This window comes from Marmota flaviventris, chromosome 5 (assembly GCF_047511675.1).
Source record: "Marmota flaviventris isolate mMarFla1 chromosome 5, mMarFla1.hap1, whole genome shotgun sequence".
In the NCBI taxonomy this organism is placed as follows: domain Eukaryota; kingdom Metazoa; phylum Chordata; class Mammalia; order Rodentia; family Sciuridae; genus Marmota; species Marmota flaviventris.
The window spans coordinates 25,932,124-25,951,051 of record NC_092502.1 but is presented as its reverse complement, the minus strand read 5'-3'; the positions used below and the strand labels follow the sequence as shown (position 1 = coordinate 25,951,051).

Genomic DNA, 18,928 nt, shown 5'->3' with positions numbered 1-18,928 from the left:
TCTTGACTGAGATTCTTACTGGAAACATCCTCTTGCCAGTTAGATGAGCCCCCTCTGGGGAGGCCCCTCCCCAGCCCACTGCTTAGAGTGTTGGGTTTGGCAATTCCTTGGAGCACAGGGCCCCAGCTGGAGGCAGAACTACTGGATTGGCAGCCCAGAGTCCCTGGAATGTGCAGAGAACTAGCCAAGGGAGAGGGATGTTGGAGGCAAAGAGTGAGATTTTTCTTTTTCCACTCCAAAGCCATAATATAATCTCATTGTAGAAAGTTTACAAAATGCAGATAAGCCCAAACAGAAAATCCCCAGTGATTATGACTCTCGCCCATATAGGCAAGATATGCTGTGTTCCCCTACATGTAGTGAACTGGCTGCGAAATATGGCGAAAAATCACATGACACAGAAATAATTTTGAAAAGCGAGGTGGGATGGCTCTGTGACCTTAAGGGTCCTGCTTCCACACTGGAATGAGAGAGTGAGCCCGCATTTTTATTTTTATACAAAAGTGACCACTGTGGCTTCAAAGGATATCCATGGAATGTTCTTTTGCCAAATAATACAGGAGGTGGGCTGTCCAAGCCCAGTGGGTAGCGCCCAACTCCAGAGCTACCGAGCAGCAGCTATAGCGGAGCAAAGACCGAGGGCACATGCTTTGCGTAATAAGCCACAAAATGACTTGCAATGCCAGACCAAAATCTCCTTGGCTTCAAGGCCGGCCGAGTAGAGGCCATGCAAATAGCTCAGAGGTGGCCCCCCACATATGACCCTCAGAGGTGACCACAGTTGCATTGTGTCTGCCTGCTTGAATTTTTTTGGTAAGAGTTTCTGTGTTAAAGAGGATTATTGGGAGGTTTGTGTTAGCAAGCTTTTTCCACTTAATAGATTGTGAGTGGGAATTATTTTATGTTAAGAAATGGAGTCGTGCACCATTTAAAAACACTAGGTACTATTTCCATATGGGAGAAGGACCCTCATTCCTTTAGCCATTCCTGTGGCGTCGGCCATTTAGAATATTTCCAGTTTTTCATTATTATAAGCAAGACATGGTAAGTATCCTGCACACATATTAGCTATTTTTCCAGTTATCTCCTCAGTGTTTGGCCTTGGAGTTGGAGCTGGCATGAGGCTTTTTGAATAGCTCGTTTTTTCTTCTTTGTCTCTTCTGGACTTGGAAGTGGCACTAAGAGAAGGATGCTGGAGCTCAGAAATACCTTCTGTTCCTCATCACCGTCATCACCACGGTAACGCACGATGCTCAGCCCTTGAGAGCCACAGAGGATTTTCCATCATTATCTCACTTGGCCAGCTCCGTGAAGTGGGCATTGCAAGTGGTCCTCCTTTTGCTGATTAGAAAGTTGAAGCCCAAGGAAGTTTTAAAGGACTTGCGCAGAGTCACACCATTAGCAAGTAATAATTGCTAGAGTCTTGATTCTACTCCACCAGGAGTCTTTTGAAGGTGAATCACTCATTTTCCAATGCTGAATCGAGGCCCCTGCAGGAGAGCCATCTGCTGGAAGATAATGTCCCACATGCAACGTACACCTGAGAACGTGCTAGGGCAGCGCCTCCCCGGGGGTGGCCCAGGGAGCCATGTCTCAACAGCTTTTCTGGGGTGACCACTGTGGTTTGGGCATCCCAGGCCTTTTGACCCCCTGGCAGCTGTCGCGCTTGCTTTCCTGGCACTTGTGCTTCTGTTTTGGGTGAATACTTGTTGGTGCATCTGCCTAGGTGACTTTCATGGTCATTCTGTGGGGTTGATCCTGTAGGAAGACTCAGGGCCCAGACCTGCCCCTAAATTCCTGCTCTCCTCCCGTCCCTCCCATGAAAGCCCCGTGACTCTCCTCATGGGTTGGAGTGCCCCCACGTGCTCAGAACCCTGTGTGGTGATAGGAGCCTGGCTCAGCCCTGCCACCCTCCCAGGCTCTTCCAGCTTCAGCCCCCACCACACTCCCACCTGCATCCCATGCATCAAAAAGTCCTTCCTGATCCTTACTGCCTTCTTGGAGCAGCGCAGCTGCAGTCTCTTAACAGTGCTCAGGATGTCCATTCCATGTTTTCACCCCAGGTCTCTTAGAGCTTTGTAGTTTATCATATTTTGCCTTGTGCCTTGATCCTTCAAAGTTCGTGTTGTTTTCTTAAGAATTTAGTAAGTCATTTTATTAAGAGCACAGGCCCCCAACAGGCAGATCTGGTTCACATCCTATTCTGTGTATTCGCTGTGTGTCACAAGTGGCGCAGATTGTGTTAGCATGCAAGCGAATTCAATCACACCAATCATCCAGTACCAACAGGTGACTCAATTCACGCTAATTTAACACAGCAAGCACATCACACAGTCCCAGGGCAGCCCCGAGTCCCAAAGTACCTCCAATGCCACACGACTTCTCTTAGCCAAAGAGTGAACATCGTTATTGTCCGGTGGCCCTTTCCATCTGGACTTCAGGGAATGGTGGAGTCGATCCAGGAATGGACAGCCAGGCGGCCAGTCTCACCGGTGTCCTCAGAACGAAGCTCTCCCATGTGGCAGGACAAGTGGTTTAAATACAGTTCCAAGTTGGTGTTCCCTGGTCATGTCCCTGGGTGCTGTTTTATTGCACTCAGGTGTTATTCTCTTCGTCCCTAGATGATGGTCCTTATCAGTCACATGCAGACATTGCTGAGCATGCCTGTGGTTGATACTCCTTACACTGTGTTACTTTGGGACTGGTTACTTCACCTCTCTATGCCTCTTTTCCTTATCTGCAAAATAATAGGATAGTATCAGCACCCATCTTAGAGTGGCAAATCAGATAACAAATAAGGGCATTTGGCAGGGTGCCTGGGACACTGTCACTGTCATTGACAACATTACTGTATGCTCCTGTGAGAACATGGACCATTCCTTTGCTTTCTCCCCCTACTCCCTTCTGAACACCCTGCAGTTCCCACACTGGACAGATGAGTAGGACAGCGTCCACTCAACCTTCCTGTCTCCGTCCAGGCACTGTCACCCAGACGGTTTGCTAGGACTTCTAGTTATCCTGCAGGTTTCAGCACCCTCCCACCTTCTGGGTTTAGAAGGAGGCAGTCCTGTATGTGGTTGATAATGAGAGGCCCAGAGTCAGACCACCTGGGTTTGACAGTAGGCCTTGCCATTTAGTAGCTGTGTGACCTGGAGCAAGTGGTTTAACCACTCAGTTTTCTCATCTGGAAAATAGGGCAGCGACCATTCCACCTTACAGGGCAGCATGAGGGTTAAAATAGCTGGACAGTAAATTCCTCAAAAGGTGCCTGCCTCGAGTCAGTGCTCTAAGATCCTCTGGGAAAGGAGCACTCTGTCGCACCATTTTAGGAAGTTGCGAGGAGGAGCTGGCTGCAGGCTCGGCATTCTTCCTCTTGACTTATCTTCAGTTGGTTCCCGGTTCCCCACCAGGGCCTGGCAAGCATCTGCATTCCTGAGGTGCTGGAGCCCTAAAGGGCCCTTAGCAAGTGCCAGGTGAGGGCTGAGGCCAAGCAGGAAAGGGTCACTCAGTGCCGTGGGGGCAGCACCAGGACTGGAAGTGGAGTCTCAGCCTGCATCTCCAGCCAGGAGCAAGCCCTTCCTTTCCATTGTCACATCCCACAGCCTACGGGAATGAGAAGGCAGCAGGAGCTTTGTGCCTACTGGGAACAGAATGACCACCGGTGATGGTGGGGACCAGTTAGCCATCCATGCTTTATCCCTTGTTTGTATGAGAATCACCTCAATCTGCCTCGGAAGTGAGAGGAGATTCCATCACTTGAAAGGCTCCCGAAGGGAATAGCAGAGCAGGTCTATTCTGTGAGCCCAAAGGACAGAGCTGGGGCTGGGGAGTTCCACATTGTTGATCCACTTGATCAGCAAGTGTAGACCGCTCTTCGCATGCCCGGGAGAGAGCCATCATTCGGCAGAGGCGAGGGCGCAGAAGCGGAGCACAGACGCCCTGCCGGGTGGAGGAGTGCTGTGAGGAGCAGGTGAAGCCCCGGAGAGGGCAGGAGGTGCCAGCACCGCTCCTTCAAGGGTGTGTGACAACAGGGCCGGAGCATTCCTGGCAGAGGGCTGGAGCACAGTCATGTGGGGAGGCTGTACTTTGGGTTCTTCACAGTGTTTAGGTACAGAGCACGGGGAGGAGAGCACCCAGATCTAAGGTGAAGGTGGGCTGGCTATGGGCTCTGCCAGGAGCAGGAATCCCCCCAAGGCCATACGGAGCCACTGCAGGGGTTCTGGAAACCCATACCCGTGCCACAGATGGAGCTGCTCAGCTTAGTAGTTGAGAAAGCTCTCTGGCTGCCATCCTGGCGGCACACTGCAGGGGTGCTGGCTGGACCTGTGTGAAGACTTGTGGAGGAACAGGGGATGGGATGAGGACCAGAGCCACCACAGTGACTGTAGCATGAGCATGCACACACCAAGATGAGCGGGCAGATGCAGGACATCAGAGCTGGAGTCGGCAGGCCTGGGCCAGCAGGTGGGCATGGGGAGGTGGTAGAAGGTGGCGTGAGGGCAGCAATGGCAGCTGACCTGCTCCAAGCACGAAGCCACGTGCCCTGCACCTTGCTGAGCACCTATGTGCTGTCCTCACTTGAGCCGCACCACCAGGCGCTGTCCCAGAAAACCTGCCGTATGCATGCCACGCGAAGGCTCGTCCACGGCCACACAGCCCCATCTTGTAGCTGGGATTTGAACAGAGAGCCTGCTCCCTGCACTCCTCCTTAGAACCCCTCTGGGCCCCCTTTCCTTGGGCTTCTGCCCCAGGGCCCCCTGGATGACTGTATAGATGATCCAGAAGGGAGAGGCTGTAGGGGTCTGCGTGTCCAGTGTCAGGAATGGCCATGTTTGAGGCTCCAGGCTGAGACAGATGTATGTAGACCTGGTTCAGAAGTGTTTTGAAATAGCTCCCAGTTGCTTTGCTTCCTTTCCTGATGCAACAGGAAGGATACCAGGCTGGGAGTCAGACTCAGCTTCTGGTTTAATCTCTGCCACTTTCCAGCTATTTGATCCTAGAAGGGTACACACCAGCTCCCTGGGCAGCTTTCTTCCTCCCTATACAACGAGGCTGTTGGTCTGGGCTTCAGGTGGCCCTTGCAGAAGCACAGATTTCTGTCACAGCCCCAGGGTTGGGATTCAGCGGCCCTGAGGTGGGCTGAGGGTTTACACCCTCGCAGGCTGCTGGGGCTGCTGGGCTGGGGGATGGGCTTTGGGGACCACTGCCCTACGTGTCCTCCTTGTTCCTTGGAGCGCATGGGTGCTTCCCAGTGGGCAAGATGCACCAGGTCAGTGCACACCCCAACCTTGATACCAGAGGACCTTCAGCCCCAGGGAAGGGGCGTTAAATAAACAGGGGCAGTGGCACCTCGAGTGGCCAGGAGGACGCACTCTACCCTGCCCTTCTGTTCTACTCTTCCACTACTTTTTTAAAGCCTTATCCCCACCACCAGAGACCCCAAGTCCAGACCCCCTAATAACTTCCCCGTGTGGCTTTCAGGGGGGATGGGCCAGGGGAGGAGACACCGGGCCTGAACACTTGATGGATGACAGGCACCTAACACAGGCACACAGTCCCCAGATCCCAGGAGCTCTCCAGCTTGAGAGGAAGCTCACGCCAGAACAGCCAGCAGGGCCACTCTCCCTCATTGCTGCAGAGGCCATGGCCCAGGCACTGCCTCTGGGCAAGGAGAGGAAAAACGTCTCTCTCTTGCTTCTCTGGAGATTACACACCATGGTCCCCTTGGCCCTCAATGTTTTCTGATCACACTCCAGGTGTGAGCAGCACAGAGCCTCCCTGTGACTCGGAGCCAGAGATCTGATGAGGAAATTCCAGGGAGACAAATGGAGATTACATGGAAATCAATCCCACGCAGCTGGGGTTCTCTGCAGGCAACTGTTCAATCTTATTTCCTTTTCATTTTTCTCTCCATTCCCTGGGATCTGCTCCTTTTAGAGTCTGACACCAGGTAGACTTGTGTGATTGAGTAGTGAACTTGAGCTGGCCCCTGGAACACTCTGTTTCTGCAGAACTGGGAGATTCCTTAAGACAACAAGTAGGTGATGAGTCCTTGGGACCACTAAGGGCAGGGGGACCATTTAAATCATTTTAGTCTTAGTTTCTTACAGTCTCAGCTCTAAAACTCCAGATGTCTCCTCTGGAGTTTTAGAGCTGAGACTGTAAGAAACTGTTATCTTCCCTTGAAACCATGCATAATTTTGGCTGCTTTCATCGGTAAGTGATAGAAGACCCGACCCATTTAAATGACAATTGAACTCATATAACAAGAATCCTGGCAGAAGGATAACTGTAAATTAATTAGTTCAGTGGCTTAACAACATCATCTGATAACTCATATTCCTGCCATCTTTTGGCTTCACCATATTCAGCATGTTCTCCCTAGAGAACAATGAGTTCCTCATTGTTCCAATAGAGCTGCTGCAGCTCCAACCAAACATCACATGTAGATACAGAAACCTGCAGGATGGATAATTTGACAAAATTAGAGTTCCATTAGGGAAGAGAAAGGGGATGGAGAGAGAAATAATCACTGGGGTGGTGAAATCCAGGTGTCAATCTTTGTTCAGAAACATTTACCCTATCTTGCCTAAAACATTAAGAACAAACATCTCATGCTGGCATCATGAGACTTGTACAGCATGCCTTCAGCTGATACCTCCTAGTTTCACTTCCCTCTGTGTTTTGCATGTAGCTCTTCAGCAGCCAAACAGGACCTGTGACTCTTGCCATACCTCATTTCTTCTTCTCTGTCCTCTGTGCCCTCTATCTAGAATACACAGTGTCCACATTCTCTATCTTCAGCACAAAACATGTCAAGGAATGGAGGTTGGAACAGAGCCTTTCTCTTCCCTTTACCATCCCTGTTTCTTTTAAAAACCTTTTGGTTGCAAAGTGAAATACAGATACAGAAAGCCACAGAAGACAACTATAAATTTACTTAATTATTATAAGGTGAACCCCTTTGGCAGCCACCACTAGCCAAGAAATAGAACATCCCTGTCTCTGCAGAAGCCCCTGTGCCCTATCCAGTCGTGGTCTCCTCTCTCCCCTAGTGGGAAACTGACTTGCATGGCCATCACCTTCTCTCGTTGTGAAGACATCTATTTCTACATGTGCATCTCAGTAGTTAACAAGCACCCACTTTTCAGGATGATGTTTTCCAAGTCTCTCTGGATCTACAGGTTCCCCCTCCCTCTCTTTGCTCTTATAATTTATCTATTCAGGAGCCCAGGCCTGGAGAGCCTCCCACAGCTGGATTTGCTGATTGCCACTCATGGTCTGGTTGACCTGTTGCTGCAGTTTCTTTATTTTCTGTAGATCAGCACCAGATCCAGAGAGTTGACCTGACTATTGCTCATCCCTCAGGCAAGAACACACGTGGTGCTGTGCTCTCTATCATGCTCTGTGGTCCAGCTCTAGGATGCCTTTCCTCAGTGGGAGTCTCTCCAGGTGGGCCCTGAGTCCTGGCCATAGCACCCCAGTGTTCCCTGACAGCTTCCCCGGCCGCTGCCCTGTGATGATTCCCAGATTCATCCTGCTCCAGATCTGGAGTCAGTCATTTCTCTGGCTCAGAAAAATCATATTTTAAGGCCACAAAATGGGTACTAGGGATGCTCTTTGCTACGGAGTGTGCTTCTGGCTTTTTCATTAGACAGGGGAGGAAATTATAAATGTGTTTATATTTATATTTTATTTACATTTAAAGATAAAATACCACGAGTCCATAAATTTGTGTTCAATTTGAATTCAAGAGTCTCTGGGCTATAGTCTGTTTTTTTCTTCCTCTGTTCCATCTCTGTATGTCCCTTCCTCACATCAAGAACCCAGGTTTTCAAGGACAAAGGAGATAATACATTTTTGTATCCTACTTTATATAAGCAGAAAAACAGCACTAGGACTTCCGCCAGTACATTATGGAAGATGCTGAGTGCCTTGCCCCATTCCCTGCATTGTTTTCATGGTCATTTGGTATCTGTGTTATGCCACGCCTTCCTCCTAACTCTCGCTTACTCTTGGTTCCGCTGGTAACTATTTAATAGGTTTGCTGTCAGTCCTTAGGCTGATCCCTCTCTAGTTGGTTTGGTTGTCCGAAGCCTATTCTCTAGTAGATGCCTTAGGAAGGGCTCATGGGAACAGTACTTCTTGAGCCCTTTTGCCCCTTGCACTTCAAAGTCAATTCTGCTGGGTATAAAATTTGGGGCTCACATTTTCTTTCCTTGAGTATCTTGTAGTTGTAAGCCCATTTTCTTCTGACTTGAAGTATTATTGTTAAGACATTTGGTGGTAATCTAATTTTCTTTCCTAACTCATTAAAAAATATATATACTCTACCCCTCTTCCTTCTTTCCTTCCTTCCTTCCTCCCTTCCTTCCTTCCTTCCACTTTGTCTAGTAAATGTACTGGACCTTCCCTTAGTGTTGTCTGGAGTTGATATTCTTACTTATGCAGTGTGCTTTTTCAACTTGTCTTTCAAGTCTTCTTTTTGCATTCCCTTCCCCAGTGGCAGGACCGAACCCAGGGCTTCACTCATTCTAGGCAAGTGCTCTGCTGCTGAGCTTGGCTCTGGCCCCTTTACATTTCTTTTTTACATTATAGTTTTTAGGTTTTTTCTTTTTCTGTTATGTTGTTTTGCTTTTCTTCTTCTGCAGGGTCTCTTCCTGTCTGCATATTAGATATTTATCTCCACCATCTATCATTTTCTCTCAAGTCTTCACCACCCCCCACCCTCATTTTCTTCTTGATGTAATATTTTTCACCTTTCAGCACATTCCTGTTGGTATTTTTAAGCTATTTTTTTTTCTCTAGTTTAGTCTTCATTTGCAGAATGAGTTTTTCCCTTTGGTTCTGATTCTTTGCAGAGTGTGTGCCCTCTTTTCAGAGGCTGATTTATGTTGCTATTTCCTATGTTGGAGCACTTTGTTGATGTCTTTTAACTGACTGAAGTAGCAGGTTGCAGCTCGATCTGGTTTGAGAGGCTCTCCTTCAGGCTTTCATTCTGAGATGCTGTTCTGTGCCCGTTTTCTCCTGTGGGATTTGACATCAATATTATTCTGTGGTCCATTTTTTCATGAAACTAGTTTTTGTGAGCTTCTGAATAAGGTAGGATTCAGGAAGACTCTTCTAATTTCATAGAGCTTCTTCTTTAAAAAATTGAAAAAAAGAAAATAGGGTGGCTTGTTTTCTTATATTTCCTGGTTCTTTTATCAACAGCTCCTCATTCTGGGTGTTCACCACTCTCGTCCTGTCCTTTGCAGCTTCTCCTCAGTGCAGGTCTCCATCTTCCCTGGCAGGTAGAACCGGACTATGCCAGTGCTTCTCAGGGGCTTCCTGCAGACCCCGTGCTCACTTTGCATTGGCCTGGGTAGAGCCTCCCTGGTGTGGGCTCTCTGGGCTGTGGTGCTTTCCCAGTGGCTCCCATGGGCTGTGCTGGTTGGTGTTCTGCTCTCAGGACTGGCAGCCCCTGCTCCCACTGCTTCCTGCCTCATCCCACAGAGACACTGAGGACAAGCAGGCCTCATAGATAATGGCAGTCTGCTCCACCCACTTGTATGTCAGGTTCCTGATGTCTTGTGAGCCAGTTGGTGCATAGGTGCTGCTCCAGTGGTTCTGCCATCTGGTTGCTGTGTGTGTGTCTTTCTGTGGGGATTCAGAGATGGGAAAGACTATGTTTGCACTTGAGCGTTCTCTCCTCATCACTTCAATTCCTTCAGCACCCCTTACATACATGTTAGATGCTCATCAATACTGAGCTCACACTGGGAATTGTTCCTGTTGGTAGAGAAATATTTACCCAGAGCTATTTGGTTTTATGAAGCCCTGTTGGTCCCAGAGTTCCTGTAGGATTTTTGTTTTATTTTGTTTTGTTTTAACCTGTCTTCAGGGACCTTTTATTAATATCAAATTCCAGGAAGGGAGACACAAAATCAGGAATGTTTTACTGCCTTCAAGACCTCTTTGAAAAAACTATATTGCCCCAGGAAGGGAAATATCTTTTTATGTCCAATGGAAATTCTGATCAACTAATAATGCCTTTCTGAAGCATTATGTTAAGAAAAAGGATAAGCTGGATGTGGTGGTGCACACTTAAACTCCAAGCATTTGGAAGACTGATACAAAAGGATCACAAGTTCCAAGCCAGCCTCAGAAACTTAGCCAGCCCTCAGCAACTTAGCAAAGCCCTGTCTCAAAATAAAAATAAAAAGGGCCAGGAATGTAGCTCACCATGAAGCACCCCTGGATTCAATTCCCACTACCCTGTCTCTAAATAAAACAAAACAAATAAAAAACAGAGAGAATGTATGTCTAAGGCCACGTCATACTTCACTGAATTTATAAAGTAGCATGCTTTGGGCTGCAAGTAACAGAAAAACCCAATTCAAAATGACCAGAGGTACTGACAACCTTTAATTTTGAAATAACCAGAACTTCAGGGCAGGGCAGCTTCACAGCTATTTAATTCTGCAGCTCAGTAATGCTGTCAGGTACCTGGCCCTTTCCGTCTTTCATTTCTATCATCCACATTTCTGCTCTTTACCTTCAGAGACATGAGTTTCTTGTAGGAGCCCCTGCCAGAAGCAGAGAATATGGTGTTTTGTTCCTCGGCCACTTTTTAATCAGTGAGGAAATCCTTTCCGCAAGCCTTGTCTCTAACACCAGAAAATCCCTCAATTGGGCTGGGGCTATAGCTCAGTGGCAGAGTGCTTGCCTTCCATATGTGAGGGGTTTGATCCTCAGCACCACATAAAAATAAACAAATAAAAAAAATAAAGACATGCTGTCCATCCACAACTATAAAAAAAAAGAAAAAGAAAAAAAAAAACCCTCAATTGCCTCTATCCTTGAACCAATCCCTAGTAAGGATGACAGGCCCACCCAAGACTGGCACTGACTCACCAGGATGTGTCCCCCAATTACGTGAGGAAAGTGAGGTTCCTGTGTCAAAGTCAGGGCTCTGCCAACATAGCAGGGCACAGGACAACTCTTGGACAGACGAGTTGAAGTGTTTGTCACTGTGAGGAGGGTTGTGACCTATGGACTCTCCTCTATGCCATAGGCATAGGACAGACATGTATGTCATGGGTCATGAATTACCTGATGTAATTCTTTACAGTTTAAAAAGGTGTTTTCACATATGTCATCTCTAATGTTGGTCAAAACCATCCTCTACCTGAGCAGCTCAGAGCTGCCTGATTTTATAGGGGGAACACTGGTACCAGAGAGTCAAGCTGATTTGTATCAGGTCACACAGCCAGGAAGTGACGAATCAGAGTTTCTTGCCTCTGGGTCTAGCATGGCTTCTACTTTTCCACCTGGTGGCTGGCTGAAAGCCAAGTCCCTTTCCCTGGGAGGAGAAAAAGTTTTTAAAAGGGGAGCTGGGAAGTTACCAACTGGTCAGTGTCACAATCTGGTCCAGACCTTGCCCTACAGGAAGCCCATCTTCTCCCCACTTTATTTAAATATAATCCATAGAGGTCGCTTTTGGAGTGTGCATTTCAGCAGATTTAGCGTGTCCTCAGGGTTCTGCGTGCCACCCTAGTGAAGCTGTCATTTGCAGGAACATAGCATGGGTTGCCAATCTATTCAAGAGAAGCTGGACATTTGAATTTTTAAGAGAACTGTCTAGATTTTTAAACATTGGATGTTTATGCTTTAAAAAAAAAAACTGCAGTTCCCTTATAAATTCACTTCACTGGGCTGGGGTTGTAGCTCAGTGGTAGAGGCTTGCCTAGCACTAGTGAGGCACTGGGTTCAATCCTCAGCACCACATAAAAATAAATAAATAAGCCAAGTGCCGTGGCACACGCCTGTAGTCCCAGCAGCTCGGGAAGCTAAGGCTGGAGGGTCGCGAATTCAAATCCAGCCTCAGCAAAAGCGAGGCACAAAGCAACTCAGTGAGACCCTGTCTCTAAATAAAATACAAAATAGGACTGGGGATGTGGCTCAGTAGTTATGTGCCCCTGAGTTCAATCTCCGGTACCAATAAATAAATAAATAAAGCTATTATGTCCATCTACAACTAAAAAATAAATAAATAAATCTACTTCATCTCTGCCTTCTTAATTTGTTTTAACTCTTTAAAGATGTCATCTCAAAGTAGCTTAAACCAAAACAGGAATTTTTATTACTGAAATTCTAGGTGTGCACCGCTTACAGGCAAGGTTGGATCCAGAGGCTTTGATCCTACAGTGCTGGTGCTGTTTGCTGTCCTCCCATATGTCCTCCCTCCAGCTCTTCAGTGTGGTTGCCCCAGCAGGAGGAAAGCAGCTCTTGCCTGAAGCTTGCGTTCAGGGTCACTGGGCCAGCCCCTCGTGCCTTCTTTGGCTTCTTGCGGTCAAGCACTTAGTTCTAAAGCTTCACTGTGGACTAGGTGCTGCACCTCTTCTCATGATCCTGAGGGACAGGCTGTCCCACAAGTCTCACAGACTTAGAGTAGAAGAAAGCTGGTTCCCCAAGACCAGAGGATGCCTCATGTAGGTTCTAGATGGGGGGGGGGGGTTGAAGCTGGGCACCCAGTTTTATATATTAAATAACAGAGACTTGGATGTTCATTTAGTATTCCAAGATCAAAAACACCCAGAACAAGGAATCCCGACTTTCAAAGTAAAATAAAAGGGACAAATATGGAATGTTAATACACTTTAAGAAACAAGTAACATGTTATCAGCAGTTCATATTCTCTTTAAGAAAGAAAAGGACCATTGGGACATTTACCAAACCCACACTTTTCATAACAGTAAAAGAAAGGGCAAGCCTCATTCTCCCATGCGTGACTAATAAATGTACAACATGGATTTCCTGGGGTCCTAACACAGCTTCCTGGTGGAGCATGCTTCATTTATCTGACATCATTAGGGAGTGAGGTTTTACTGGATGAATGGATTTTGCAGATATATCCACACTTTTAAGATTTAAATCTGTTTTTAGAAATCTTCCCCAAAACATTCCTTTGTACTAACAGAATATCCTGATGCAATAATCATAAATGAATGATCGCCGAGCGATTTGCATTATGCTTCTAGAAGTTAGGGTAAGTGCCAGTAGCTGTGAGAATCTGCAGAATAAATCCAACCCTTCTTTTCAAGACCTGAGTTGGGAGGGACCATGATTTTTATATAAAAGTAAACCTAAGAATGTTATGAAGTAAAATGTAAAATCCTCAGGGACTTTGGTTAAACCGAACTGGTTTAGCCTGCTGTCTGGATTTCCTCCTCTCCCAGCCCTGTTCTGTTCATAGCCATGTGCCGTTGGGAAAAGCAGCTTCCAGAATGCATTCCCAGCCTGCTGAGGTCCTTTGCCCCTGCACCAAATGTCTTCAAACCACAGAGCGTCTTTCCTTCTTTGCTGTCTATTGTCTTGACGGTTTTCTATCACTGTTTAGTCTTTCCATTATGCTGGGGAGAGCAGGGCACTGGCAGGAGAAACTCTGTCAAGGTTTTCAGATGAATAACGTTAAGACCGCACACATGAAACCGCAGCCTTGGCACAACAGGAGTTCTATTCTTTTCTATAAAATAAGTTCAGGGCTATGTGACTTGTCCAGAGGAGACTCATACTTGGACTCTGACCCCCAGATAAAAGGGACATCAGTCAGCCTAGACTTCCATTCTAGCTATAAGTGACCCTTGTCACTTATAAGGATGTGGGTTTTCGGTGCCTTCTTGACACTAGTGCAGACAGTCAGCCTGCCTCTCACTGCAGACAGTACTTACTTCCTGCTCTTTTGACTTTGCCTCAGGCAGGTGCAATGCCTCCTTGCCCTGGCTATTCACAGCTATTCACGATCTTTCCAAACTCAGGCTTTGATCAGGAGTCGGAATTGCTGTTGTCCCCCAGTGAGGCCTGCCTCTGTTATACTGGAAGGTCATCCCAACAAAGTGCAATTGTATTCCTCATGAATGGTGATTTATCAAACTTTGCTTCATTGAAAAAACTTTTTTCTTTTATTTTGCAATGGCTTTAGTTTTACCTATTAGCCAGCTTCACTTACAGTTAATGCCTGACATAATCATAGTTTACTCGTCTAGACATGTAATTAATGTGGAAGCAGCGTTATTTGAATATCAGCAGCTTTCCCTGCCGATGTCCTTTTTTGTTCTAGCCTCCAATCCAGGACTCTGCATTACCTTTAGTTGTCATCTCTCCTTAGTCTCCTCCATTCTGTGACATTTCCTCAGTCTTTTCTCTTCCATGACCTTGACACCTTTGGAAAGAGTGGCCAATTACTTTGTAGGACAGCCCCCAGTTTGGCTTTGTCTGATGTTTTTTTCACGATTATTCTGACAGATTCGGTGGGCATGCTGACCTGTGCCCTTCTCGCTGAGTCTGGGGTGCAATACCAACATCTTATTACCGTTATGCAGCTTTGATCACCTGCTTAAGATGATATGTGCCAGGTTCCTTAGTATAAAGTTACTTTCTTCCTTTTGCAATTAATAAGTATCTTGTGGGGAGATCCTTTGAGACTATATATGAATATCCAGGTGCAGGCAGTTTCTCTTCAAAAGGAAATTTTATGGGAAGATCTAGCATGGAAAAGAGGTGGATGGAACCAGCCTTGGTGTCTGTCAGTGGATGAATGGATAAAGACACTGTGGTGTATATACACAATGGAGTTTTATTCAATCAAAAAGAAGAATGAAATTATGTTATTTGCAGGAAAATGGATGGAATCTGAGAACATTATGTAAAGCAAAATAAGCCAAACTCAGAGAGTCAAGGGATATGTTTTCTTTCAGATGTGGAAGCTGGAGAGGAAAAAGGAAAAGAAAAGTCGGGGGTGGAGCTTGTCTCATGAATTGAAGGAAGACAGGAGAGTAGAGGGGAAGGGACCAGGGAAAGGGAGGAGGGGAGGGAAAGAGCAAATACTGGGGAATATCATCATCCAAATTATAGTGTTATATTGTGGGAATGTATGAATGTGTAATAAACCACCATTACATACAACTATAATGTACCAATAAGAAATATGGAAAAAAAAAGAAATGGGTAGGTAAGTCTTGTTGATTGACATGGACATGCCTTGGGCAGCAGCAGCCTAGCAGGCTCTTCCGACTCCTTCCCTAAAACACCCGCGTCACCTCTGTAGAACACCCCAAAGCCTCTGGGACGCTATTTGAAAACCGTGGCTCTAGATTCTGGTTTTGGCTTTTGGTTGTTGTGGTTCCTAAGTATGCCATACTCAAAATGTTCTGCAAGATATTTTTTTCCTCCCAAAGTGAGTTTAGTAAAGTTAGATGTAACTTACATAATATGAAGTGTAACTGATACCAATCAGCAAGCATTTATTTAGCACCTTCTGTGTACCAGTCACTGTGCTAGGTCTAGGGAATTTGAAATTCCTGCAATCTCTGTGCCTTAATCCTGCATCTTTCGTTTCAGAACAGAGAGGACTTTATAACCTACACCCAAAAAGAAAGCATGAAGGGGCAATATGAACAAAACAGAATTTGGGGTGGGGAATGTACTTGAGGCTTTTTTGTTTGGATTTCCATTGAGTACCGGGGTCACTTTAGCCTAACTGGCCATCATGTCCTGGTAAAAAAATTTCTCCTCTGAGAAGTGTATCCAGTTGTCCCTGTTTAGCTGAGGTTGCACTTTTTGCAGTTTCGGTTGCTCTCTGAGTAACCGAAAGTCCAAAAATAGGAAATAAAAAGTTCCAGAAATAAACAATTCACAAGTTTTAAATAACTTTTATTATAGTGTATTGTTATAATTTTGATTTTATTTTTTATTATTATTGTCAATCTCTTACTGTGCCTAATTTCTAAATTAAACTTCACTATAGATGTGTATGTACAGGAAAAAACAGTTTATTAAGGATTCAGTGCTATCTGCCATTTGAGGTATCCACTGGGGTCTCTGATCATACCCCCGAAGGATGATGAGGGACTTCTGTATACATTGACAGGAAAAAAAAAAAAGTGAGAGAGAGATACAATTTCGATGACCTGCCCCCACAAAAGATCCACCCTTTGGTGGCTTTGATTCTCTTTCCCATATTTGAAAGGCCCCAAATCCTCGCCCTTCATGGATCAGGTGTTTGAGCTGTCTGTAATTACATTATTATTCCAGACACTGCTGAATGCTGCTCGCTGAAGAGGGAGGATTAGGCCGAGGAGGCTGGGGCGAGCTGCAGCCAGTCATCTGCCCTGCGCCTGGCAAAGGAGATTATGCCTCTGGAAGCGAGGTTGCTGGCTGAGCCTTTGTTACTTAATTAGTCTCCTGTCTCTTTTTCCTTTATGACAGTGGCAGGACCCAGGATGTACCCCCTTTTAAATGAATGCAAATGCCTCTAACAAAGTTTTATAATCATCCATTTTAAACAAATCAGAAAATTGTCAAAACCATTCCGGTGGCAGGGAATTCAGGGGTAGGAAATAACTTTTGAAAGCATGTGTTTCTCAAGGGAGTTAAGTAGCAAATACCATCCCTTTAAATTCTGTTTCACGTGAAGCCTTTATTGACTGCTCATGATGGTTCTGCACAGTTTAATGTTCTTTTAAGTGAATATTATTTAGTTTCATCACGCGAGTCAATGTGGCCTCGTGGATCTGTAAATTTAGATGCTGATCACCACCAGACGTCAATGTATAAAACTGTTACAGTTTAATTAACTGATAATAGATCTCGTGCAATGTCAGGTTAAAGGGAATGTATAAATATTACTTTATGAACCAGCCTCTGCAGAAAGCACAGACACTGGCCATTCTCTCCCCTCTCTCCTGGGATGAGTTATGGGATGGCACTATTAACTACAAAGGAATGTGAGATTGGGGGTGGGGGTGGGGGGTGCATTATTAAACAGCTGTGCCCAGCCAATTGGCCTTGAAGAATTTGACTTCAGAGGTCAGTAAAGATTCCTGACGCTGTTAATTTAATTTTATGAGACATCTTTGAAACTCATCAACTCATGCCATGTCTTTGGCTTTTGGCAGAGAAAGGAAGAGAAAAAGTTTTGATGGCTCATAAATAGGTTTGAGTTAAGGAACAGGAATTGGTTCAACTTATTACCCTTACAGGTAGAGAAGGAGAGGCCCAGAGGGAAGGATTGGTCTCTTGGCCCTGCCAACAGCCCCACAGCTGCTGGTGGGGTCAAGGGCCTCGGGGAGTTTGCTCAAAGCCTAAGACCTTAAGAGTCTCTCTCAGACTTATGTGTGTTTCGGAGATGCCCTTGGGCACCATTGTGCAATCATCATGCAGCTCGGGGTTCAGCACTGTACAAAGGAACCATGTTCTACCACCTTCTTCCACTGCCAAGAAAGCCCCAGGGGACTGTTACTCCTGCCCAGTGAGGCTCTCACCTCCCTCTGCTTTGGTGAAGAGGGCCAGAGGTCTCAGTGGCACATCTGTGTGAATGACACCTGAGGCAAATCACCAGCCCCGAAGGGACCCTCCATGGACTCCTGGTAGGTTCCCTAAGGACGTGGGACTTCCATTCTGTTCCTGTCACTCATTAGTTGTCTTCCCTGTCATTTGAAAACTCACTGAGGAAACCCCTACCTATCTAGCTCAGTGATGTGCCGAGAGTCCAGTGCAGCCCTGGCACCGTGCTGAGTGCTGTTCAAGGAAGCACGACTCAGCCTCAGACCTGTGACCCTGCTTTACCTGCAAAATGAGAGTGATAACTCAACCCCTGTCTGTGCTATACGGGGACAAGTGAGGGGACATATGCTGGGGAGCCAGGAGATACTCCATAAATGTAACCCACAGTAGTTCCTGTGGGTTACTGGTAGTTTCCTGAGGCGTTAGCTGTCTTGTATTTAGTCCTTGCCATGGATTCCCGTTGATGAGGAATGTGCCTTAGTTACTGTCAGTGACATTAACTGACAGTGTCCTACCTAGCACATGAGACCCCCAAAGCTTAAAGCAACCTCACTTGTGATCCTTTCCCTACCCATGGTAGAGTAGGCAGGGGCCAAGAGAGTCGGGTTGACGTTCCCTGGGTCATGCTGGGAATCTTGCTAAGCCAGGACTGGGTCCCGGGTTCCCTGCTTCTGTCCTCCTCAGCTCAGGGCTTCCTGGGCTCCTGCTGAAGAAGCTGTGGAGTATTTAATTAGCTGCAGGGTGAGATGTGATATGTGTCAGAGCTCATTACTGTGGTGGGGCTGGTGGGTGTTATTCTCCAGTGCTGCACCCCGCAGTAGTTCAGCAACCCCAATTAACTCCCACACGGAAGACAGCCCAGCTGCTGTAAGGCTGGCACCCACATTCCCCAGTGCCCTTCAGCCTCCCTCATCTGCACCGCAGCCTGACCTGCTGTCCTTCCCCTGTGCCCAGTTATGCTACACGGATGGCTTATGGTATTGAGGCACATCCCCCAGAGAAGAGCCACAGGAGCTAAGCGGGGCTCCAGCTTATCTCAGAGGCTGCACTCTCAAGGCTCAGGTTTCAGTGCAGTGGGCATGAGAAAGGTGCTCAAGGAGCTGCCCGGAATCAAGTCCCTCCTTTGGACTAGGACCTGTTTTTATACTACAAAAGTGAACGTCAGGGAAGGCAGAAGAAGGCTGGTGAGCTGGTCTCGGATAAGGAAGACAAAGGAGCCCTCACTACGCAGGATCCTAGATGGATCTTGGTTTGAGGAAAGAATGGCTAGCAAAACGATTTAGAAACAGGCGGTAATAAGTGTAGGTGAGGATGCCGAGAAGTGGAACTCTCAGGCATTGGTGGCAGGGCTGTGAATGGTACAGCCACTTGGGAAGACAGTCTGGCAGTTCTTAAAGGTTGAACAGAGTAATAATGTGACAGCAGTCTCCCTGCGAGGCGCACATCCAGGAGAAATGGAAACATGGTCACAGGAAAACTTGAACATGGATATTCATGGCAGCATTATTTGTAGTAGATAAAGGTGGAAGAAATTCAAATGTCTATCATCTTATAAATGGATATACAACACGTGCTATTGTCCACACCATGGAATGTCTTTCAC

General features: G+C 46.6%; 1 protein-coding gene and 1 long non-coding RNA gene across 6 annotated transcripts in view; both read left to right on the top strand.

Moving 5' to 3' along the window:
* The window catches only part of LOC114095417 (uncharacterized), a 44,371-nt gene extending 42,367 nt beyond the window's left edge, over window positions 1–2,004 (top strand). For both annotated transcript variants that reach the window (XR_003583248.3, XR_003583247.3), the window contains exon 3: window positions 1,174–2,004. This is a non-coding gene — a long non-coding RNA (uncharacterized lncRNA). The remainder of the gene's footprint in view (window positions 1–1,173) is intronic.
* Window positions 1–18,928, top strand: part of Galnt10 (polypeptide N-acetylgalactosaminyltransferase 10) — a 234,995-nt gene that overhangs the window by 48,554 nt on the left and 167,513 nt on the right. The window lies entirely within an intron of this gene.